This window comes from Elephas maximus, chromosome 4 (assembly GCF_024166365.1).
Source record: "Elephas maximus indicus isolate mEleMax1 chromosome 4, mEleMax1 primary haplotype, whole genome shotgun sequence".
NCBI classification, from domain to species: Eukaryota; Metazoa; Chordata; class Mammalia; order Proboscidea; family Elephantidae; genus Elephas; species Elephas maximus.
Window position 1 is genome coordinate 99,016,690 of NC_064822.1, and position 26,166 is coordinate 99,042,855.

The following is a 26,166-nucleotide window of genomic DNA, read 5'->3' on the forward strand; positions in this document are numbered from 1 at the left end:
ATTAAAAACATTACCACAATTTGGCAAAAAGAGATTTTTCTTGGCAAGGATTTTTCACTTTTAGGTTAAAAATATATGCATGGTTGTAACCACATACAACATTGAAGAGAATTAGATTTTTCCTGGGTAAACATGTTTGTAATACTCAAGTGTCATAATACTCAATAATATGTAATAATTTAGCTTATAAGTAAAAAACTAGAAAAAAACTCTTGCTGATAAAACTACATAGATTTTATAGTACAATCAAAAAGGGGAAATATTTTAAGCATAAAAAGTACAACAAGAAATCAGGAGTTATTGCAAAGGCTGTTTATTTCTGTAGAAGAGACACGATATGTGTTACACATTTCGAGCAAATTTAGGATATCAGAATCAACATGTTTTAAATAATTTCTTGAGTGCTGTTAGTTGATTCATAAATCTTTCACCACAGAATAAGACATCTGTTTTTTTTTAACTTTTGTTGTTGCTGTTGAGAACATATGCAGCAAAATATACATGAATTCAACCATTTCTACATGTACAATTCAGTGGCATTAATTACACTCTTTGAGTTGTGCATTCATACCCCCCTTTTCTGTGTTGATCCTCCCCCATTAACGTAAACTCGCTGTCCCCTAAGGTTCCTACCTCATCTCTTCAGTTGCTGTTGTCACTTTGATCCCATGTAGTTCTTAAAAGAGCATAATGCTCTTTTTTTTTTTTTTTTTTAAAGATGAAAACATGCATGTGGTCAGAAATCCAAACAGTCCAGAGATGCTGATAATACAAATTCAAGCCTCTCCTCCCTTGCACAACTTCCACCCTTCCCCTTTCTTCCGATATCGTTAGCTGCCTTCAAATTGGCCCCTACTCACGGAGACCCCGTGCACAATGGAACAAAATGCTGCCTGCTCAGAATGCTATGGGTTTGCTCCGTGTGGGCTTCATTGGCTGGTTTTCAGAAGTAGATCGCTTACTAGGCTTCTTTTCTGAAAACAAATTCTTTATGTGCATAGGCAAGTAATTAGATCGTTTGGCATGGTTGGTGGAGTTGTTTTTTACCTAAGCCCTCCTATGTTTTTAACAGGAAAGGACTTTCTATAGAAATAAGAGCAAGCTGATTTCCCAGATTTTATTGGGCTGTGGTAATGCTGGCTGAGCTTTCTAGAAAAGTAGAAAGCACAGCCAAATTACAATGTTTATGAACATGGTCCTGTGGCCTTTATCTTTGATAAGTAAAAAATGATCCACCTTTATTCTGACTGGCTTTCCTTAAATAATGAGTGAGGTTAAACCTTCTTTGTTAAATTTATTTATGTATTTTCTGGAAGAAAAACACTTAATTTTAATAGTAAAGACAAATTTTACCCATCAAATTAAGAAGCAAAGTTTGCTTTAAAAATACTACATTTTTAGGGGAGAGGACACAACACTTCTCGACAATTAAAATCAAAGACAACATTTTTACATTTCTTACGTCTTTATTTTATGTCCATTATGCCATGAACTCCTAGGGAACAGGTTCCAGCAGCTCAGGCCACTTTTCATTGGCTCTCACAAAGCGTGCCACTCTGGGTGGATCAGGCTGGTACTTCAGTTGAGCCCAGGTGCCTTTCCCTTTAGCGTCCTTCTTTTTCTGATCATTTTCCTTCATGCATTTCAGAAAGCCATTTTGGCTCTTAGAGTGTATAATATGCTCAATATCCACATTGATTCTCTTGGCAAGAATCTTGCCCTTAACTTGTTTGTTTACAACAATGCCAACAGCACACTACACATTGTAGACTCTTCCAGTTTTGCCATGGTAACATTTGTGGGGCATTTCTTTTTGAATATTGCCCATTACCTTGATGTCTACATTATCACCTTTCTTGTAGATTCACATATATGTAGCCAAAGAAACAAAAAAACTCCATGCTTTCTGAAAGACCTAGAGAACACACAGAGGGTGCCTCGCCTCTTTTCCTTTGTGTTCATCATTTTGGCGAATTACTGCAAGATGGCAGTTCTGGCTGAAAGGCCAATAAGTTTATTGACTATTCACTGTATTTATTAAGCCTCCATTTTCTTAGCTCTTTTTTTTTTTTTTACCTTTATATGTTTTCTGTCTACAATTGATCTTGGTGGAAGGAGTTAAGTCATGATGCCACTTTTTTTTTTTCCCAAATACCTCGCTAGTTCATTAAGTGAATAATCTATCTTTACGCCATCTAAGATGAAATGCCATCTGCATTGTACATTAAGTGATTTCTACATGTGTTGTAGATGTGTTTTAAATCTCTACCCTAATCCAGAGAACTTCTGTTTCTTCTTAATGCAAAGAATGTTTTATTTGGGACTTTATGATATATTTTTATGTCTGGCAGGGCATCTATTGCTCTTCTTGTTCAGACTTTTTTTTTTTGTTCAGACTTTTCATAGCTAGTTTTATGTGCGTTTTTTAAATTTTAATTATAGAATTATTAGGTTCACAAAAAGCCCCATTAGTTTAGAGACAATAAAATAGACAATATTGACAGTTCCATCCAAAGAGAAGTTTGTCTTTACATTTTTCTTTTATCTTCCTCAGAGGAATTTTTAAGGTTTTCTTCACATAAGGCCTATAATTTTTTTTAAGTTTGTGTTAGCTAGTATATCTTTTTTATTGCTGTTATACATAGGTAATTCCTTTCATTACATTTTCTAATTGGCTATTGATTATGGAAAATCTATTGATTTGTATATATTAATTTTGTAACCAACTATATTTCTGAAACCTGTTTCTAATAGTGTTTCTGCTGATTCTCTTGGTTTTCTGAGATGAAAACGTGATAATTTTGCCTCCTGCTTCATGGCTCTTTTTTTTGTTGTTGTTGTTCTCTGTTTTACTTCATTGGCTACTACTTCCAGAGCAACGTCAAAGTGAAGTGTAATAATATGGCAGATATAGATTATTTTAATGATGGTCACTTCAGTTTCTTTATGGAATTATTTATTGCTTGCTAGAGCCTGGAAAATTAAAGATTTGTTACTGTTCTTGTTGCCTGCCATCAAGTTGGACCCCAACTCATGGTGACCCCATGTGCCATGGCACAGAATCCTGCCCAGTTCTGTATCATTCCTGTGATGGGTTGCACATCAGACCATTGTGATCCATAGGGTTTTCGCTGACTAATTTTCACAAGTAGATCTTTAGGCTTTTCTTGCATCTCAGTTTGGAAGCTCAACTGAAACCTGTTCAGCATCATAGTAACATGCAGCCTCCACTGATAGACAGGTGGTAACTGTGCTTGAGGTGTACTGGTTGGGAATTGAAGCCAGGTCTCTTGCATGGAAGGCAGGAGTCTACTACCAAACCACCACTGTTCTCCACCCCAGTTCTACATCTCCTCCAGATACCACCAGGTATTTTTCGTAAGCTTAACTTCCACAACTGCAAAAGAATATTAAGGCACAGCAAAAGATGCTGAATATTTTCTGGATACTAGTACGGGATAAAAGAACTGAAAGCACTGAGTTTCAATCAATATTTTAAAAGATCAGTCTCACTTCTCACATGTTAACTTCGAAATACTGTTAGTAGCTTAAAAAAAAAAAAAACCCACTCCTCCCCACCGAAAGACAACTCTAGCCCATTGTGAGCCCTGTTGTGACATTTACTCATATTACTTTGAATGAATACTTTTGTAACAGATGTAGAGTGAAGCATGAGACAGGAGGAAGGGCAAGGAAGAAAAAGCTGGATTTAAACATCTGTAAAGTGCTTACTCTATGACTAATACCATGTTTTATATATACAGCTACTTTGGAAAAGAAAAAAAAAACTATAAAATGCAGCCTTCAGGCATTTTTCCAATGCCTAATAGATTGCTCTAAAACATAAAACCAGGAATCCAGGAATTATTTGTTTCTGGTTTCCCATAAAGCTTCATTAATCTTGATGGAAGAGGAGATAGGTCACAAAAATCAGAAAAATATCATAAAAGTTTCCTTTTCGTTTTCCTGCAAGCCTAATTCCAACACGTCCATAGTGAAGAGTTAGAAAATTAAATGGATTAGACATGTTCTAGAATATGAATTAACAGTCCATGAAAAATAGGAAATATATGTATGTATCTATGTGGTACAGCAGTTAAGAGCTTGGCTGCTAACCAAAAAAAACAGAAAAGTCAGCAGTTTGAATCTATCAGCTGCTCCTTGGAAACCTCATGTGGCATTTCTACTCTGAGCAACGGGTATGTATGAAATATCCAAATAACAGTGGTTTTCCTAGCATGAGAACTTTTCATTCCTTATTATCAATTTATCTCTTTATTTCTTCATCATTTTTAAAACAATCATGGATAAAATTTACCAAATAATTATCATTAATCAACACTTTGCAGCTAAGAATAACAAGGCTTACATAGACTAAGAAACTTGCATAAAATCACAGTTAGTAAATGGAGGGACCAGAGCTTGTACCCCAGCGAATCTGACTCAAAAATCTGTGCTCTTAAACTCATATACACATAGGGTCGCTATGAGTTGGAATCAACCTGACAGCACCTAAAAACAACAAAAACACAGCCTTCCCCTCCAAAAAATTCATATATAAATAATCAGATGTTTTAAAACATGTTATTTATACAGCTACAGTAATCAAAACAGGCTGGTACTGGTATAACGGTAGACACGTGGACCAATGGAATAGAATTGACAGTCCAGAAATAAACCCACACCTCTATGGTCAATTGATTTTTGACAAGGGTGCTAAGTCCATTTGATGGGGAAAGAAGAGTCTCTTCAATAAATGGGCTTGGGAAAATTGGATCTCCACATGCAGAAAAATAAGACAGAATCCTGACTTCACTTCATACACAAAAACAAATTCAAAATGTAGTAAGGACCTAAATATACAATCTAAAATCATAAAATTCTTAGAAGAAAATGCAGGGGCAACACTGCTGGGCCTAGCTTTTAATAATGAATTATCTAATATAATTACAAAGGGGCCCTGGTAGCATAGTGGTTAAGAGCTCAGCGGCTAACGAAAAAGGTCAGCAGTTTGAATCCACCGGCCATTCCTCGGAAACTTCATGGAGTGGTTCTACTCTGTCTTGCAGGGTCGCTATGAGTCTTTATCAACTTGGCAGCAATGGGAATATAATTACAAAAGCACAAACATCAAAAGGCAAAATAAATAAGTGGGACCTCATAAAAATTAAAAACTTGTTCATCAAGACTTTATCAAAAATATGAGAAGACAAGCTACCTCCTGGAAGAATATCTCTGGAAACCATATATCTGAAAAGAATCTAATAACCAAGTATAACTTAGCAATTATAAGACAAACAACTCAAGCATAAAATGAGCAAAGGACTTGAGTAGGCATTTCATCAAAAAGGACATTCAAATGTCTACCAAACACAAAAGATGCTCAACATCATTAGCCATCAGAGAGATGCAAGTCAAAACCACAGTGAGATACCATTTCACTCCCACTAGGTTGGCTAAGATTAAAAAATAAACAGAAAATAAATGTTGGTGAGGATGTGGGGAAATTGGAACCCTTATCCCTTGCTGATGGGAATGTGGAAAACAGTGTGGCAGTTCCTCAAAAGCCTAAAAATAGAACTACCATATGACTCAGCAATTCCACTCCGAGGTATAGACCCACAAAACGTGAAAGAAGAGACTCAGAGACTTGTACACCAGTGTTTGTTGCAGGTCTGTTCACAGTAGCCAAAAGGTAAAATAATCTAAATGCCCATCAACAGATGAATGGATAAAGAAAATGTGGTACGTACATACGACCAGCAGGAGAAACAAAGTCTTGATACATGCTACAATATGGAAGGAGCTTAAAGACATTTTGCTGAATGAAATCAGTCAATCAAAAAAGGACAAATATTAAATCACCTCCATTATATAAAAAGACAAGAAAAGGCAAATGTATAGAAACCAAATTTATTAGTGGTTACTAGGGGTGGAGGGGAAGGAGAGGGTAATGGTGGTAGAAAAATCACATTGAATAAGGATAGGGGTACACAGCCAATTATTGTAATTTCTGTCAATAACTCATACACCTGTAAAAAGTTGTGCAACAAATACATTTGCAACATTGACCAGAAAAAAAAGAGTAGCAACTGAAGCTGATTATGTACAACCAAATGCCTCATGGTATTTGGTTCCTTGGTCTGGAGGTTTAGGGTCAAGTTTTCATGAGACATCCCAGTTAATTGGCCTAATATTGTATTTAGTGCCTCTGTTCTACCTCCATAGTGCCTAGGGTCTTAAAAGCTTGCAAGTGGCCATCCAAGGCTTGATGATTGGTCTCTATTCACATGGAGCCACAGAGGAAGAAGAGTCAGGAATAGGAGAAGGATATGGAATACATGGCTAACTGTCTCTATGAACAACTGCCTCTTTTGCTATGAGACCAGAAGAAAGGGATGGCGCCCGGCTGCAGTTACTGAACATTTTGATCAAAGATCCTATGGAAGAATCTTGATCAAAAGGGGGAAAATGCAGAAGAGAATTTCCAATTTCAAGGACTCTTCACTTTCTGGACCCATAGAGGGTGGACGAATCCCCGAAACTATTGCCCTGAGATAATCTTTAAACCTTAAACCAGAAAGAGTCCCTGAAGTCTTCTTAAAACCAAACAATAGCTTAACTAGTAAAAAAAGGTCGGCTTTGGCATTAGTCTTGCTGTGCCCTGATGCTGTCAGCTAGACCTGGGATTAGGTTCAGATATGGACATTACTCTCTAAGGGAGGTCCTAAGATCAGCTAGAACATGTTGGGAAAGATGAAACCACAGCATGAGAGGATTTGAAGTCACATCACATGAAGGAAGATCAAAGCATCAAATGGGTTATTTAACTGGATAAGGAAGAACTGAGATAGAAATTGTAGCAATGTTCATGAGAAGAGTCTTGAAAAGGCATTAAGTATACTTACTCTGGGATGAAGGGATATGACTGCATCAGGAAGAATGTTAAAATAAACCATTTGAGATTGGTAGAAGGGAGTGCTAAGCAGTGAGTCTTTCCAAATGAGGCTGCCATAACAAGTAGTGAGTTCAGTCATCGTGAGAGCTCATCAGCACCAAGCCAGTTGCCAGGCTGGATGAGGGAATTTCAAGGGTTGCAGATCACACTCTGGGATTCTTAGAAGCATTCACAATCCTCACTTGTACTCACTATCGGTTTGATTCCCCAGATATTTTTAAAAAAAAAACAAAAAAAAGGAATAGCTGTATATAATAAAACTTAAAGTAGGTTGTAAAACTGCAAGTCAGCCACCTAGTTTCTGAAGCACTATTTCAGTGTACCAGCTATTTGAAAGCAGGACCACAGCGGATCGTTCGTCATGTCTAAAGGCTTTAGGACCACTTTTATTACCTTTTCGATTTGGCTTTGTGCTCTACTTTTTTCTAAAGATTGGCCAGCTTTACTACATCTCCCAAAAAACCCAGTGCCCTCGAGTCGATTCTGACTCATAGCAACCCTATAGGACAGAGTAGAACTGCCCCATAGAATTTCCAAGGAGCGCCTGGCAAATTCGAACTGCCGACCCAAAGAGCTTCCAGTAAAATCTAGGAAGCAGCCCACCCTCTTTTCAACCAGCTTGCAGCTGACGGATTCCAGGCAACTGCTCACAGACGGCCAGGGTAGATGCAACTTTGGGTGTGGGCGGCGAAGCAACTTTGTTCTGCCCTTTTTTCCTCATGGCCCACCAAGTCTTGGGGGCAAATATTTAATACCCCTGGGAATATTTCTGGCTTCTGTTTCAAACAATTACTGAACTAATCCAAATTACACAAACACAGACCATTTATCAAGGTCAGCCCGCAAAGATTTGCACACCTAGGCAAAGTGTTCCCAGCACAAAGGATGAGCTGAGGATAAGTAAAGCAGAAATTAGTTGCTGATTAGTCAAAAAAAGAAAAAAAACACTCATTAACTAACGATGGAGGAGAGTTTGCAGGTTGGATTACCTAAATGGTTATTATTTTATTAGTATGAAACTAAGAAGTGGATCACTTTGCAAATTTAGATTGAGGCATTTAACTTCAAAGGATTTTAATATTCTTCTTAACAAATGAAGGAGAAGAAAAGGAAAAGAGATGTAGTGTGGATCAAGCAGTGATGGAGAGAATATTTCCAACCCAGGGGCCAGGTCCAACTTTCCTTTTTGGTCTTTATTTCCTCCAGCAGTAAACGAATTCTTTAAAACTTGTTGCTGTTGTTAGCTACTATTGAGTCAACCCTCACTCACAGGAATCCCACACACTACAGAATTGGAATGTTTTGATCCACAGGGTTTTTATTGCCTAATTTTTGGAAGTAAATTGCCAGGCCTTTCTTCCTAGTCTGTGTTAGTATGGCAGCTCCGCTGAAACCTGTTCAGCGTCATAACAGCACACAAGCCTCCAACGATAGATGGGCGCTGGCTGCAAATGAGGTGCATTGGCAAGGAATTGAACCCAGGTCACCTGCATTGAAGATGAGAATTCTACCATAGAGCAGCCACCACCCCCTCTCTAAAACTTAAAAACAAAACAAACAAAAAAAAACAAACACATTGCTGTTGAGTCAATTCTGACTCTTAACTACCCTGTAGGATAGAGTAGAACTGCCCTATAGGGTTTCCAAGGCTTTAATCTTTAGGAAGCAGACTGGCACATCTTTCTCCCGTGGAGCAGCTGGTGGGTTTGAACCACCAACCTTTCTCTTAGCAGCCAAACATGTAACCACTGCATCACCAGGGCAGACTCTAAAACTTAGTGTCTGTTTATTTGTTGGGTGGCTATGAGTCAGAATCAAGTGATGGTATGCAACAACAACAACAACCAGGGGACTCTTCTATAGTTCTCCACTCTTACCTGAAAAACAAAGAGGAAAACAACAGCAAAAAAGAACACTGAGGAACCTGTGCTTAGATCTAGAGGCAGTCATTCGAACAGAACAAGAGGATACTGCATGGTTTAAAGTCAGGAAAAGTGTGCATCAGGGTTATCCTTTCACAATACTTATTCAATCTGTATGCTGAGGAAATAATCCGAGAAGCTGGACTATATGAATAACGGGGCATAAGAATTGAAGAAAGGCTCATTAACAACCTGTGATATGTAGATGACAGCCTGGAAGAGGACTGGAAATACTTACTGATGAAGATCAAAGATCACAGCCTTCAGTATGGATTACACCTCAACATAAAGAAAACAAAAATCCTCACGACTGGACCAATAAGCAACATCATGATAAATGGAGGAAAGACTGAAGTTGTCAAGGATGTCATTTTACTTGGATCCACAATCAACACCCATGGAAGCAGCAGTTGAGATATCAAACGACGCATTGCATTCGGCAAAACTGCTGCAAAAGACCTCTTTAATGTGTTAAAAAGCAAAGATGTTGCTCTAAGGACTAAGGTGTGCCTGACCCAAGCCATGGTGTTTTCAGTTGCCTCATATGCATGTAAAAGCTAGACAATGAATAAGGAAGATGGAAGAAGAATAGACGCCTTTGAATTATGGTGTTAATGAAGAATATTGAATATACCATGAACTGCCAGAAGAATGAACAAATCTGTCTTGGACGAAGTACAGCCAGAATGCTTATTAGAAGCAAGTATGGTGAGACTTTGTCTCACATACTTTGGACATGTTATCAGGAGGGACCAGCCCCTGGAGAAGGACTTTATGCTTGGTAAAGTAGAGGGTCAGTGAAAAAGTGGAAGACCCTTGATGAGATGGATTGACACAGTAGCTGCAACAACGGGCTCAAACATAGCAATGATTGTGAGGATGGTGCAGCACTGGGCAGTGTTTTGTTCTGTTGTACATAAGATCACTATGAATCATAATCAACTCAATGGCACCTAAAAGCAACACCTGAAAAGTTTACCTCAAAACTTAACATCAATAAATTATATTTATAGGCAAGGAGATGTTAGTGGCCAGAATTTTTAAAAAAACCACAGGATTGCATCCTCAACATCATACTCCCCTCTAGCATAACAGTTTAGAGTGGGAGGAGATTGGCACTAGGCTGGTCATTCTTCAGTGTTTGGCTGACACTGGAGTGGGCCACCGTCTATGGTCATGGAACAGTGGGGAGGGTCAGACAGGAAAGGGCCTGGCTTGTTCAATGCTGGGCATAGGGGAGTAAATATAAAAGTCGGCTTTTTAGTAGTTGAGAAATAAGTGAGAGGCAGGCTTGAGTTAAAAAAGCACAACTGTAATGGCAGGGAGAGAAAGTTAACTTATTAACACCACTTGAGAACTTTGAGGTATGATGAAAAGCTAAATTTTCACCAAGTAAAGACTGAATGAGCACTCAGGGTTGGCTTCATAGGTGTGTGACCTGTGCGGCCACACAGGGCCCTGCATTCAGAAGGAAACTATAGTTGGTTTAATGCTCTGCAGTTGCCATCTTGAAATTTTTAATGACTTTTAACTGGGGGGAGAGGCCCTGTATTTTCATTTTCTGCTGGGTCCTACAAATTATGTAGCCAGTCCTGCCAGCACCAATGAGAACATCAAACCACTGCCCAGTTAAGATATCATGGCAATGCAAGGAGGTGGATGTACAAGCCTAATTTGGGCATATAAGGAGACAGCGTTGCAGAGTGGACCTGGGTTTGGTACAGACCACCCAGAGGGAGCTGTTACTTGAGAATCTGAGTAAGGTCAAAGAAGGAACACAGACAGAGGATATGTATTATTGTATAAATACGTGACTGTAAGCATGCCTGTATGTAAACTGCTGTTGACAGGGCCCAGTGGTCACTGTCATTGTACAGTCACCTAGTTGCATACCTGGGTGCCCCTAGGTGATATAAGCAGTTAACTAGCTTGGCTGGTAAACAAAAGGTTGGAGGTTCGAATCCACCCAAAGGTACCTTGGAAGAAAGGCCTGGCAATGCACTTCCAAAAAATAAGCCATTGAAACCCCTATGGAGCACAGTTCTCCTCTGACACACACAGGGTCTCCTTGAGTCAGAACTGACTTGAGGGCAACTGGCTTAGCTGTATATCCACATTGTTGCACCCTTTCTATTCATGCCACCATCACTATATGGAGAAGATTCTGGGTGGGAAAAGGTCAAGGTTCTCTCTCCTGTAACTCCGTGTGAGTTGGCCTAGGAGTGCAGGCAGGGTCTCCAGTGCCTTCTGCCGAGACATCTTATTGCTTACATTGCTCTCTCTGCCCTTGCTGTCTTTCATTTTTATCCCCACAGCAGGGTGGGCCTGCTCAGAGAGGGGTGAATTAAACCAATCGTCAGGCGTAAGACTAGAGAATTCAACTAAGTGGGGAGTGGAGGGGGGGCGTGGGATTTCCAAGCTGCAGGGTGAACTCGGGGCTGGGCAGAGGGAGAGAGTAGGGTCACTCTTGTGGATGGGCTAGTGGAAAGGGAGATGGACACACGCGGAAGAGGCTCACTCTGAGGAGGACTGCTATCTGCACAGCGACCTCTGAGCTGAGGTGTTTGGAGGGAATCTAGGAGTATGGTCTAGCTCTGAATTTCTGCCTCACTGGCTCCCGTTTTCTTCTCTCTGCGCTCTTTAGATCTTTATTTTTTTCAGAGCATATTCCGCTTAGTTCCTTTGTCGTGTGATGTAGTGGACTTGATTTCAGGCTGATGTGAACCCAATTCCTGGCATTTTCACAAAGTAAATGGGAGACCTTGAGCAAGTTTCTTAGCCCCTCTGGGCTAGGTTTACATTTTCTTATTTAATAAAACAGATAAGATACCCATTCATAATATTACTATGAAGATTAAGTAAGATAAAATATGTCAAGTGTGGAACACAAAACAGATCCTTAATGGCTCGTATGTATTATTAATATCATCAGCATTATAGTAATTGTCATTCAGGTAGTAAAGGACTAAAGACATATCAAACAGACTAAGTACAAAAGTCTGTAGAGCTTCTGGTGAATAGAAAGCTAATTGCTTTTCATTTACAGAGTCAACATATTGCTATCATTTATTTCTTTACTGATTATTATTATTATTACTTATGTGTATACACATACATATATATTTTAATTGAAAATATACCAGAACAATGAGCTCTGCCCCATTAGAATCTCTTTAATAGATCTGCAAATAAGATTATCATCAGGAAAAAACAAAAATATTACAATTTGGGACAGTGTAATCTCTTACCTTCCACTAAAATCATGGTGGTGAGAATTTTTTCTTTCATTTATATGGAAACAGAATAATTTAGAGCTGAAAGAGATCTTATATAGATCATCTACTAAGTTTCTTTTTACAAATGAGGAGTTTGAGATCTATGAAACTAAGTATTTGAAAATACTGAATTACTTTCCCCTAAAATTCTATTGGTTCAGTAAAAATACCCAAACCAAACCCACTGCCATAGCAATCCTATAGGACAGATTAGAACTGCCCCATAGGGTTTCCGAAAATGTAGATCTTTATGGAAGCAGACGGCTGCATCTTTCTCCCAAAGAGTGGCTGGTGGGTTCGAACCACTGACCTTTTGGCTAGCAGCCAAATGCTTTAACCACTGCACCACCAGGGCTCCTTCAGTGAAACTAAAATCATTTTATTTGTTTAATTTTGTTGTCTTTAAGTAAGTTAACTTAAATCATTTCAACCTGAGCCTTAGCTGGTAAACAAGACTTCTGTTATTTGTATCCTCTGCTATCCTTTTATTATGCCCTTAAAATGATTATTTGGGACAAATGCTTGATACTCTATTTAATTTATAAATGGCATATTGTATACATCTTGTAATGTTCTATTGAGGTGGATCTAAATTAATTTACCTGCCCAACTTTTAGTTCCTGAAAAATGATGTCTACTCTACAAAAGTCATTTGTAAAATGGATAAATGCTGCTATCTTTCATCCTGCTTCAAAATACGGTGTGGTTGTCTATAATCTCTGCTCCAAAATACACAGGCAGCATGCAGTGAAGAAAATACACAATATAGTGCGTTCTCTCTTTCTTTGTTTCTCTCTTCTTCCTTTTCCCAATTGGAAAAGTACTCAATAAGTTTATCTTTTAGACTCTTACATGCACTGAGTGACAGCCATGGTATAAGACAGCAGGGCATGGATTTTCCGTGTTTCCCAGACTGTCTCACTTCAGCATATGTTGCTGAGTTGTTCCTCGTTGTATCAAATGCAGCTGACCAATTCCCTTTAAAACAGTTTGAATCAGCAGTGATTTCAGAGTTGTGTGCTTACTCTGTAGTTGACTATCTATGTGGATTTTAATTGATGAGTTTTTCCAACACAGGGGAAAAGAAGCCATAGGCAAAATACATGTAAAATCTTCAGCTCACTGAAGTGGCATAATGGCTGTCCCTTTGCCAATGGTTGCATTAAGTAAGCTTATCATTGAAAATAATGCCCTTCTGAGGGATGCCATGTGAGAAGAGATTATTTTTCTGGGCCAATGGACTAGTTTTTAATCGCTATTTCTTTTCTGATAAGGACATTGATTTGCCATTTGTTTAGGCAATTGAATATAATTTATTTTGAAATCTCTATCATGATATTTATCTCAATTGTGTGTATATATATAGATATTTCTTCAGCAAATCAGCTAAAAGTAATATTTTCCCACTGCCTTATTTTCCAATTAAATCAGCAATACCTATCCTGTAGCTTTTTATCCCACAGTCTTCTAGATTTCAGGTTTAGAGTTTCTCCCACAGGTAACTGATTCTGGAAGAATTTCAAATGTCATGCATTTTAAGTCTGTACTCAGGCTACAAAGACATAGAAATAAACTTCAGCTCCAGAAAATTCTCAGCCTGTGATAGAATCATAAAATATCTCAGGTGTGTTCCCAAGAATACTCTGGGGTTCAAGGGCACTTGCGCTTTAAGCGTTCATAGAGGACAACGGTGTTGGTTTCTCTCAATGCTTCATATCTTTCGACGTAACGTGGGATAGAACCTCATAGTTTTTTTGTCTTTATGAATCTTTTTCTTTTTAGTGTGCTTTAAGTGAAAGTTTACAAATCAAGTCAGTCTCACGTACATATTCCTAGCTGCTCTTCCGCTAAGGAGACAGCACAATGCTCCTCTCCACCCTGTATTCTCCATGCCCATTCAGCCAGCTCCTGCCCCCCTCCGCCTTCTCATCTCACCTCCAGACAGGAGCTGCCCGCATAGTCTCATGTGTCTACTTGAGCCAAGAAGCTCACTCCTCATCAGTATCATTTTCTGTCTTATAGTACAGTCCAATCCCTGTCTGAAGAGTTGGCTTCGGGAATGGTTCCAGTCTTGGGCTAAAGGAAGGTCTGGGGACCATGACCTCGGGTCCTTCTAGTCTCAGTCAGACCATTAAGTCTGGTCTTTTTACGAGAATTTGAGGTCTGCATCCACTGTTAGAACCTCATAGTTCTGATGATGTGTATTTGTGTTTGTTATACAGAAAACTCCTGCACATCATAAACTCCATCCTCCATACACGAGCATAGGAGAGCTCTAGAGAGAGACTCATCAAGATGTTTCCTTTTCTTATATCTGCCACTATTCCAGAAAGATTCTAAGGTGGTAACCGTCTTCAGATAAGGTGTTCACTTTCTCCTGGGTAATTTTGTGCTTTAATAACAGAGGTTTATTATAAGAGTTAGCAATCAAGAAATCAAAATGAGAGGACACCAAGATGGCGTATTTAAAAACTCAAAGAAATAGTCGAGGACTGCTAAAGGTTCTGTATCATGAAAAATTTTTCTCTAAAATTTCTTTATTCAGTTGTTAGAGTTGTGGTTTTCAAATCTGGTTGCACATTAGAATTTCTTGAGCTTTCAAAGCAAAGCAATAGAAGAGCAATCGAAGAGCAATCAAAGCAACTCTGAGGGTGGAACCCAGTACAGCCAGGGTTGAACACCAGGACCTTAGACAGTTCTGTTCATGTCTTATTGAGAGGGTTAATCAACAAACCAATAGTGATCAATGCAGTAATAGACACTACTTGACTCAGTTTCTGGTTAGATTCTTACCTGGGCAATGGCATAAAAAAAAGCAGAAGGCCCTTTAGGGGTCGATTACGGTTCACTTCAGGAAGATGTAAAAACTGTTATCACAGAAATACTCTTAAAACAGGAGCATTATTTAACATGAAGAACATTTTGGAAATTAACAAAACAAACTTTGAAGCAGAACACACCAGATAATAAATTCTTAGAGCCTGGTAGGTGATGGCATTAAATACAGTGGTTTTAAAGATACATAAAAAATTTTTTTTCTTTTTATATCTCTTGATATTTTCTTAAAATTTCTCTGGAAAATCACTGTTAGACCTAATTATATTAAAAAGAACAGGAGAAAGACATTTTGTTTCATTTGTAGTTTTTGTGTTTGACTGGGCTGACAAGAAAAGGTGGCATATGTACCTTTGGGGTAAACTGTGGTAACGGCAGGAAGGATCAAACCAAGAAAGTCCCAGGAAATAGGTAAAGGCTTCAGTGTACAAAATGGGGACCTTTAGGATGGACCTTCATTCCTTCCACACTTATTTTTCTCTACAGGGATCATTCTTCCCTCATCCTTAAAGAGTGTTGCTTTTGTTACGGAGCTGGTTCCTTTATTTGTTGTTATTCTTAGGTGCCTGTGAATCAGTTTCCACTCAAAGCCACCCTGTGTACAACAGAATGAAACACTGCCCAGTCCTGCTACATCCTCACGATCTTTGTTCGGCTTGGTACCCATTGTTGCAATCACTGTGTCAGTTCATCCCGTTGAGGGTTTTCCTCTTTTTTGCTGACCCTTTACTTTACCAAGAATGATGTCCTTCTCCAGAGACTGATCCCTCCTAACAACACGCCCAAAGTATGTGAGACAAAATCTCACCACCCTTGCTTCTAAGGACCATTCTGTCTGTACTTCTTCCAGGATAGATTTGTTCTTTCTTTTGGCAGTCCATGGTATATACAATATCTTTTGCCAACACCATAATTCAAAGGCATCAATTCTTCTTTAGTCATTCTTATTCATTGCTGGTTTTCTCATATGCCTAAGGTAATTGAAAACACCATGGCTTGGGTCAGGAGCACCTTAGTCCTTAAAGTAACATCTTCGCTTTTTAACACTTTAAAGAGATCATTTGAGCAAGCAATACAATGCGTCTTTTAATTTCTTTTTTTTTTAATTTTATTATGCTTTAAGTGAAAATTTATAAATCAAGTCAGTCTCTCAAACAAAAATTTATATACATCTTGCTATACGCTCCTAGTTGCTCTCCCCCGATGAGACAGCACACTCCTTTCCACTCTATTTTCATATCCATTCGACCAGCTTCTGACTCCCTCTGCACTCTCATCTCTCCTCCAGACAGGAGCTGCCAACATAGTCTCATGTGTCTACTTGATCCAAGAAGCTCACCCCTAACCAGTATCATTTTCTATCCCATAGTCCAGTCCAATCCCTGTCTGAAGAGTTGGCTTTGGGAATGGTTCCTGTCTTGGGTTAACAGAAGGTCTGGGGACCATGACCACTGGGGTCCTTCTAATCTCAGTCAGACCATTAAGTCCGGTCTTTTTATGAGAATTTGAGATCTGCATCCCACTGATCTCCTGCTCCCTCAGAGGTTCTATGTTGTGTTCCTTGTCAAGGCAATCATCCGCTGTAGTTGGGCAAAGTCTAGTTCTTCTGGTCTTTCTGTCTCTTGGGCACATAATTACCTTGTGTCTTTGGTGTTCTTCATTCTCTTTTGCTCCAGGTGGGTTGAGACCAGTTGATGCATCTTAGATGGCCGCTTGCTAGCATTTAAGACCTCAGATGCCACTCTCCAAAGTGGGTTGCAGAATGTTTTCTTCATAGATTTCATTATGCCAATTGACCTAGATATCCCCTAAAACCATGGCCCCCAAACCCCTGCACCTGCTACAGTGGCCTTCGAACTGTTCAGTTTATTCAGGAAACTTCTTTGCCTTTGGTTTAGTCCAGTTGTGCTGACCTCGCCTGTACTGTGTGTTGTCTTTCCCTTCACCTAAAATAGTTCTTGTCTACTATCTAATTAGTGAATACCCCTCTCCCTCCCTCCCCACTCTCATAGCCATCAAAGAATGTTTTCTTCTCTGTTTAAACTATTTCTCGAATTCTTATAATAGTGGTCTCATACAATATTTATCCTTCTGCAACTGACTAATTTCACTCAGCATAATGCCTTCCAGATTCCTCCATGTTATGAAATGTTTCATTGATTGATCATTGTTCTTTATCAAGGCATAGTATTCCATTGTGTGAATATACCATAATTTATTTATCCATTCGCCCGTTAATGGACACCTTGGTTGCCTCCATCTCTTTGCAATTTTAAACAGTGCTGCAATGAACATGGGTGTGCATATATCTGTTTGTGTAAAGGCTCTTATTTCACTAGGATATATTCCAAAGAGTGGGATTGCTGGATCATATGGTAGTTCTATTTCTAGCTTCCAAAGAAAGCGCCAAATCGATTTCCAAAGTGGTTGTACATTTTACATTCCCACCAGCAGTGTATAAGTGTTCCAATCTCTCCACAACCTCTCCAACATTCACTATTTTGTGTTTTTTGGATTAATGACAGCCTTCTTGGAATGAGATGGAATCTCATTGTAGTTTCTATTTGCATTTCTTTAATGGCTAATGATCGTGAGCCTATCCTCATGTATCTGTTAGCTACCTGAATGTCTTCCTTAGTGAAGTGCCAGATCATATCTTTTGACCATTTTTTGATTGGGTTATTTGTCTTTTTGCAGCTGAGTTTTTGCAGTATCATGTAGATTTTAGAGATCAGATGCTGATTAGAAATGTCATAGCTAAAAACTTTTTCCCAGACTGTAGGTAATCTTTTTACTCTTTTGGTGAAGTCTTTGGATGATCATAGGTGTTTGATTTTTAGGAGCTCCCAGTTATCTAGTTTCTCTTCTGGTGTTTTTGCATTGTTAGTAATGTTTTGTGTACTGTTTATGCCACGTATTAGGGCTCCCAGGATTGTCCCTATTTTACTTCCATGATCTTTATCATTTTAGATTTTATGTTTAGGTCTTTGATCCATTTTGAGTTAGTTTTTGTGCATGGTGTGAGGTGTGGGTCTTGTTCCATTTTTTTTGCAGATGGATATCCAGTTATGCCAGCGCTACTTATTAAAGAGACTGTCTTTTCCCCATTTAACTGACTTTGGGACTTTGTCAAATATCAGCTGCTCATATGTGGATGGATGTATGTCTGGATTCTCAATTCTGTTCCATTGGTCTATGTATCTGTTGTTGTACCGGTACTAGGCTGCTCTGACTACTGTCGCAGTATAATAGGTTCTAAAATCAGGTAGAGTAAGGCCTCCCACTTTGTTCTTCTTTTTCAGTAATGCTTTACTTATCTGGGGCCTCTTTCCCTTCCATATGAAGTTAGTGAATTGTTTCTTCATGTCATTAAAACATGTCGTTGGAATTTGGATCCGAATTGCATTGTATCTATAGATCCCATTTCGTAGAATAGACATTTTTACAATGTTGAGTCATCCTATCCATGAGCAAGGTGTATTTTTCCACTTATGTAGGTCTCTTTTGGTTTCTTGCAGTACTGTCTTCTAGTTTTCTTTATATAGATCTTTTACATCTCTGGTAAGATTTATTCCTAAGTATTTTATCTTCTTGGGGGCTACTGTAAATGGTATTGATTTGTTGATTTCCTCTTTGATGTTTTTTTTGTTGGTGTTGAGGAATCCAACTGATTTTTTGTATGTTTATCTTTATCTTGTATCCTGATACTCTGCTGAACTCTTCTTTTAGCTTCAGTAGTTTTCTTGAGGATTCCTTCTTTAGAGTTTTGTGTGTGTGAGATCATGATCTTTTTTTTTTTTTTTTAAGATCATGTCACCTGCAAATAGAGATATTTTTACTTCTTCGTTACCAACCTTGATGCCCTTTATTTCTTTAGCTAGCCCTAATTACTCTGGCTAGGACCTCCTGCACAATGTTGAATAAGAGTGGTGATAAAGGGCATCCTTGTCTGGTTCCTGATCTCAAGGGGAATGTTTTCATACTCCCTCCATTTAGGCTGATATTGGCTATTGGCTTTGTATAAATGCCTTTTATTATGTTGAGGATTTTTTCTTCTATTCCTATTTTGCTGAGAGTTTTTTTATCATGAATGGGTGTTGAACTTTGTCAAATGCCTTTTCTGCATCAATTGATAAAATCATGTGGTTCTTGTCTTTTGTTGTATTTATATGAAGGATTACATTAATTGTTTTACTAATGTTGAACCATCCCTGCACACCTGGTATGAATCCCACTCGGTCATGGTGAATCATTTTTTTGATATGTTGTTGAACTTTATTGGCTCGAATTTCTTTGAGGATTTTTGCACCTGAGTTCATGAGGGGTATAGGTCTGTAATTATCTTTTTTTGTAGTGTCTGTACCTGGTTTTGGTATCAGGGATATGCTGGCTTCACAGAATGAGTTTGGGGGTATTCCATCCTTTTCTATGCTCTGAAATACCTTTAGTAGTAGTAGTGGTGTTAATTCTTCTCTGAAAGTTTAGTAGAACTCTGGGCCAGGGCTTTTTTTTGTTCGGAGTTTTTTAATTTCCATTTCAATCTCCTCTTTTGTTATGGGTTTACTTAGTCTTTTTTACCTCTGTTTGTGCTAGTTTAGGTAGGTAGTGTATTTCTAGAATTTCATCCATCTCTTCTAGTTTTTCCCAATTTGTTAGAGTACAATTTTTCATAGTAATCTGATATGATTCTTTTAATTTCAGCTGGGTCTTCTGTGATATCACCCATCTCACTTTTATTTGGGTTATGTGCTTCCTCTTCTCTTTTGTCAATTTGGCAAATGGCTTATCAGTTTTGTTAATTTTTTCAAAGAACTAACTTTTGGTCTTGTTAACTCTTTCAATTGTTTTCCTGTTCCGTGTTTCATTTAGTTCTGCTGTAATTTTTATTATTTGCTTTCTTCTGGTGCCTGAGGGTTTCTTTTGTTGTTCTCTTTCTATTTGTTCAAGTTGTAAGGGATAATTCTTTGATTTTGGCCCTTTATTCTTTTTGTATGTGTGCATTTATTGATATAAATTGGCCTCTGAGCACTGCTTTTCGCTGTGTCCCAAAGGTTGTGGTAGGAAGTATTTTCATTCTCATTGGATTCTATGAATGTCTTTATTTCATCCTTAATGTCTTCCCTAATCCAGTCTTTTTTGAGCAGAGTATTGTTCAATATCCAAGAGTTTGATTTCTTTTCCACGCTTTTTTTGTTATTGATTTCTTCTTTTATGGCCTTTTATGGTCAGAGAAGATACTTTGTAGTATTTCAATGTTTTGGATTCTGCTAAGGCTTGTTTATGATCTAATATGTGGTCTATTCTAGAGAATGTTCCATGTGCACTAGAAAAGAAAGTATACTTGGCTGCTGTTGGGCGGCAAGTTCTGTATATGTCTATGAGATAAGTTGGTTGATTGTGGCATTTAGATCTTCCATGTCTTTACTGAGCTTCTTTCTGGATGTTCTGTCCTTCACTGAAAGTGGTTTGTTGAATTCTTTTACTATTTTTGTGAAGCTGTCTATCTCAATTTTCAACGCTGATGAAGTTTGTTTTATGTATCTTTCTGCCCTGTCATTGGGTGCATAAATATTTAATATGGTTATATCCCCCTGGTATACTGTCCTTTAATCATTATATGGTGTCCTTCCTTTTCCTTTGTGGTGGATTTAACTTCAAAGCCTTTTTTGTCAGAAATTAATGTTGCTACTTCTGTTCCTTTTTTGATTGTTGTTTGCTTGATATATTTTTTTTGATCCTTTTAGTTTTAGTTTGTTTGTGTTTCTAAGTCTAAGCTGTGTCTATTGTAGGCAAGATATAGACAGATCGTGTTTTTTAATCCATTCTGCCACTCTGTTTCTTTATTTGTGCATTTAGTCCATTTACATGCAGTGTAATTATGGATATGTATGAGTTTGGTGGAAACCCTGGTGGCGTAGTGGTTAAGTGCTGTGGCTGCTAACCAAAATGTCAGCAGTTCGAATCCACCAGGCGCTCCTTGGAAACTCTATGGGGCAGTTCTACTCTGTCCTCTAGGGTCGCTGTGAGTCAGAGTCAACTCAATGGCAGTGGGTTTGGGTTTTTTTGGTTATGAATTTCATGCTGTCATTTTGATGCCTTTTTTTGTGTGTTCTTGACAGTTTCTTTTTCCTACTTAATTTTTTGTGCTGAGCTATTCTCTAGAATAGGCCACATATTAGGTCATAAACAAGCCTTAGCAGAATCCAAAACATTGAAATAGTACAAAGTATCTTCTCTGACCATACGGCCATAAAAGTAGAAATCAATAACAAAAAAAGCAGGGAAAAGAAATCAAACACTTGGATATTGAACAATACTCTGCTCAAAAAAGACTGGATTAGGGAAGACATTAAGGATGGAATAAAGGCATTATATATTGTCTTTTCCTCTTATTTGTTGTTGATTATGTTTCTGCTGAGTGTCTATTTTTTTTCTTGCATCTTATTTTGATGAGTAGGATTGTTAGTCTCCTTTGTGGTTACCTTAATATTCACCCCTATTTTTCTAAGTATAAACCTAACTTTTTTCTCTTTATATTGCCTTGTCTTCCTCTCCATATGAAAGATCTATGACTACATTTCTTAGTCCCTCTTCAGTGTTTTAATGTTGTCTTCTTTCACGTAATGACATCGCTGTTTACCTTTTATGAGTGTTTTTTTGTCTTGATTTATTTTTGTGATTTCCCTATCTGGTTGATATCTGATTGCTCTGGCCACTGTTCTAGTCTTGGGTTGATATCTGTTATTATTGATTTTCTAACCAGAGAATGCCCTTTAGTATTTCTTGTAGTTTTTGTTTGGTGTTTACAAATCCCCTAAACTTCTGTTTATCTGGAAATGTCCTAATTTCACCTTCATGTTTGAGAGACAGTTTTGCTGGATGTGTGATTCTTGGCTGGCAAATTTTTTCCTTCAGTTTTTTATATAAGTCATCCCGTTGCCTTCTTACCTGCATGGTTTCTGCTGAGTAGTCTGAGCTTATTCTTATTGACTCTCCTTTGTAGATTATTTTTCGTTTATCCTTAGCTGCTCTTAAAATTCTCTCTTTATCTTTGGTTTTGGCAAATTTGATTATAATATGTCTTTCTTTTAAGATCTACCTTATGTGGAGTTCAATGAGCATCTTGGATAGATATCGTCTCATCTTTCAAGATATCAGGGAAGTTTCTGCCAACGAATCTTCAACAATTCCCTCTGTATTTTCTGTTGTCCTCCGTTGTTCTGGTACTCCAATCACTCGTAGGTTATTTCTCTTGATAGAGTCCCATGTGATTCTTAGGTTTTCTTCATTTTTTTTTAATTCTTTTATCTAACTTTTCTTCAAATATGTTGGTGCCAAGGGCTTTATCTTCTATCTCACCAATTCTGTCTTCCACTTGTTCAAATCTTCTCCTCTGACTTTCTACTGAGTTGTCCAGTTCTGTAATTTTACTGTTAATCTTCTGAGTTTCTGATTGCTGTCTCTATGGATTCTGCCAACTTAAATTTTTCGTTATGTTCTTGAATAACCTTTTTTAATTTCTTCAAGTGCTTTATCTGTGTGTTCCTTGGCTTGTTCTGCATATTGCCTGATCTCCTTCCTGATCTCATTCCTGATGTCTTTAAAAGTCCTGTATATTAATCTTTTGTATTCTGCATCCGCTAATTCCAGGAAGGCACCTTCATGCAGAAGATACCTTGATTCTTTGTTTTGAGAGCTTGTTGAAGTGATCATGGTCTGCTTCTTTATGTGATGTGATACTGACTGTTGTCTCCGAGCCATCTATAAGTTATTAGTTTAATTTATGTTTGATTCCTGTATCCTAGCTTCTTGCTTTGTTTTGTTTTGATATGCCCAGATGGGTTGCTTGAGTGAACTAGCTTGATTATTTTCACCATTGCAGTTCAAATGTCCTGTCACCAGATGGCTAGAGCTGTTATCAGGTATATGAGCCTAGGGGTCCTTTCCCTTTTCTTGTATGGATTCAGCTCAGGTGCCCAGGTAGTTGGTCATCAAGTGTGTTGTACAGGCTCTGTCCTACAGTCTTAGAGGGGCAGGAGTGATTGGTGTAGGTGCAGGTATCTGGTTGCAGCAGGAGTCACTCTCTGAACAAGGCAGGGGGCTGACAACCCCCACGTGTCTCTGAGGAAAGTGCACCCCTGTTCCCTAGGGTGCACAGCTGGGTGGGTTCTGCAGATGGACCAGGGGCACCAATGCTTTTGGTTACAAGGACTGGGAGGTACCAGTTATTCTTGGACCCCTGTCATGGGTGGCTGGGTGACATGAGTGGAGCCATCAGTCCTTGGGCCCCTGATGTGGGTAGGAGAAAAAAAAAAAGGACAGTGTTTAATGGGCAAACTGGTATCAAACATCAAACAGCCACCTCTCCACCACACAACTGAAACAGTTCCAGTCTGCTAACAAGGACCTATTCTCCTGAAATAGGCGCACACAGGTCCATGCAGGGGGGAAAGGTATTCAAAGTCTACAGACTGTTTATGCCTGAACAGGAGCCATTTGTGTCCTGAGTTCCCCAGGTTAGTGGAGCTGGCAGATTATCTTTTCCCCCAGTTGTGAATTTATTCCTTCTCCCAAGCCAGGAGTATGGCTCAGAGTACTCAGCAGGGCCTATCTCAGGCCCAGGGAAATCAACAGCCACTGAAGCCAGCTTGGGGGTCGGGGGCATAGTAAAACATACGCAAGTACTTAGCTTTTGCTGAGAGTGCTGTTATTCTCTGGTTCCAGAGGTGTGAGTAGGTGCTGCGGCTGGTTGTTTCTCCCTGAGGAAACTGGCCGAACGTTACCACCAGCCTGCCACAGTCGCTTCCGGGAATGGTGCCTGAGGGTTCCCGGTGATTCAGGTCCAGCAACTCCTCCCTGCTTCTGAACCGTCTCTCCCTCCCCTTGCCACTCAGTCTGTTTTCTAAGGTTTTCTTTGATGTTCAGGGCTCCTACATTGTCATCAATGTAATCGTTTCACTTGTTTTTTCAGGTCTTTGTTGCAAGAGGGATCACCGGAACCATCTGACTTCTCCGCCATCTTAGCCTAGCCTTTCTCCTTTGATTTCTTAACTACTGCTTTCATTTGTGTTGATTGTGGATCCAAGTAAAATGAAATCCTTGACAAGTTAAGTGTTATCTCCATTTATCATGGTGTTGCTTATTTGTCCAGTTGTGAGGATTTTTGTTTTCTTTATGTTGAGGTGTAATCCATACTGGAGGCTGTGGTCTTTCTTCTTCATCAGTTGTTGTTAGGTGCCATCGAGTCGGTCCCAACTCATAGTGATCCTATGCACAACAGAACGAAACACTGCCCGGTCCTGCGCCATCCTTACAATCATTGTTATGCTTGAGCTGATTGTTGCAGCCATGGTGTCAATTCACCTCATTGAGGGTCTTCTTCTTTTCTGCTGACCCTGTACTTTACCAATCATGATGTCCTTCTCCAGGGACTGATCCCTCCTGACAACATCTCCAAAGTATGTAAAATACAGACTCGTCATCCTTGCTTCTAAGGAGCATTTTGGTTGTACTTCTTCCAAGACAGAATTGTTCATGCTTTTGGCAGTCCATGGTATATTCAATATTCTTCTCCAGCACCACAATTCAAAGGTGTCAATTCTTCCTTGGTCTTCCTTATTCATTGTTCAGCTTTCACTTGCATTTGATGCAATTGAAAATACCACGGCCTGGGTCAGGTGCACCTTAGTCTTCAAATTGACATCTTTTCTTTTCAACACTTTAAAGAGGTCCTTTGCAGCAGATTTGCCCATTGCAATGAGTCTTTTGATTTTTTGACTGCTGCTTCCATGGGTGTTGATTATGGATCCAACTATAATGAAATGCTTGACAACTGCAGTCTTTTCTCAATTTATCATGATGTAGCTTATTGGTCCCATTGTGAGGATTTTTGTTTTCTTTATGTTGATGTGTAATCCATACAGAAGGCTGTGGTCCTTGATCTTCATTAGTAAGTGCTTCAAGTCTTCTTCACTTTCAGCAAGCAAGGTTGTGTCATCTGCTTACGCAGGTTATTAATGAGCCTTCCTCCAGTCCTGATGCCCCATTCTTCTTCATATAGTCCAGCTTCTCAGATTATTTCCTCAGCATACAGATTGAATAAGTATGGTGAAAGGATACAACCCTGATGCACACCTTTTCTGACTTCAAACCACTCAGTATCCCCATATTCTGTTGGAACAACTGCCTCTTGATCTACATACAGGTTCCTCATGAGCACAATTAAGTGTTCTGCAATTCTCATTTTTCACAATGTTATCCGTATATTTTTTGATCCACACAGTTGAATGCCTTTGCATAGTGAATAAAACACAGGTAAACATCCTTCTGATATTCTGTGCTTTTAGCCAGGATCCATTTGACATCAGCAGTGATATCCCTGGTTCCACATCCTCTTCTGAATGCAGCCTGAACTTCTGGCAGTTCCCTGTCAATATACTGCTGCAGCCATTTTTGAATGATCTTCAGCAAAATTTTGCTTGCGTGTGATATTAATGATATTGTATGATAATTTCCGCATTCAGTTGGATCACCTTTCTTGGCAATAGGCATAAATATGGATCTCTTTCAGTCAGTTGGCCAGGAAGCTGTTTTCCATATTTCTCGGCATAGATGAGTAAGCACTTCTAGTGCTGCATCCATTTGTTGAAACATCTCAGCTGATATTCCAGTCAATTCCTGGAGCCTTGTTTTTCACCAATGCCTTCAGTGCAGCTTGGACTTCTTCCTTCAGTACTATTGGTTCCTGATCATATGCCACCTCTTGAAATGGTTGAACATTGACTGATTATTTTTGATATAATGACTCTGGTTATTCCTTCCAACCTCTTTTGTTGCTTCCTGCATAATTTAATATTTTCCCCATAGAGTCCTTCACTATTTCTTCAGGCTTGAAAGTTTTCTTCGGTTCTTTCAGCTTGAGAAATCCCGAGCATGTTCTTCCCTTTTGTTTTTCTATCTCCAGTTCTTTCAACATGTTGTTAGAATACTTCACTTTGTCTTCTTGAGCTGCCCTTTGAAATCTTGTCTTCAGTTCTTTTACTTCATCATTTGTTCCTTTTGCTTTAGGTGCTCGAGGTTGAAGAGCAAGTTTCAGAGTCTCCTCTGACATCCATCTTGGTCTTTTCTTTCTTTCCTGTCCTTGCAATCACCTCTTGTTTTCTTCATGTATAATGTC

The 26,166-nt window shown here is 38.8% G+C and overlaps 1 protein-coding gene and 1 pseudogene across 9 annotated transcripts in view; one reads left to right on the forward strand and one right to left on the reverse strand.

Moving 5' to 3' along the window:
- The window catches only part of TMEM117 (transmembrane protein 117), a 568,932-nt gene that overhangs the window by 478,264 nt on the left and 64,502 nt on the right, over positions 1 to 26,166 (forward strand). The window lies entirely within an intron of this gene.
- On the reverse strand, positions 1,481 to 1,968 carry LOC126075328 (60S ribosomal protein L21-like; annotated as a pseudogene).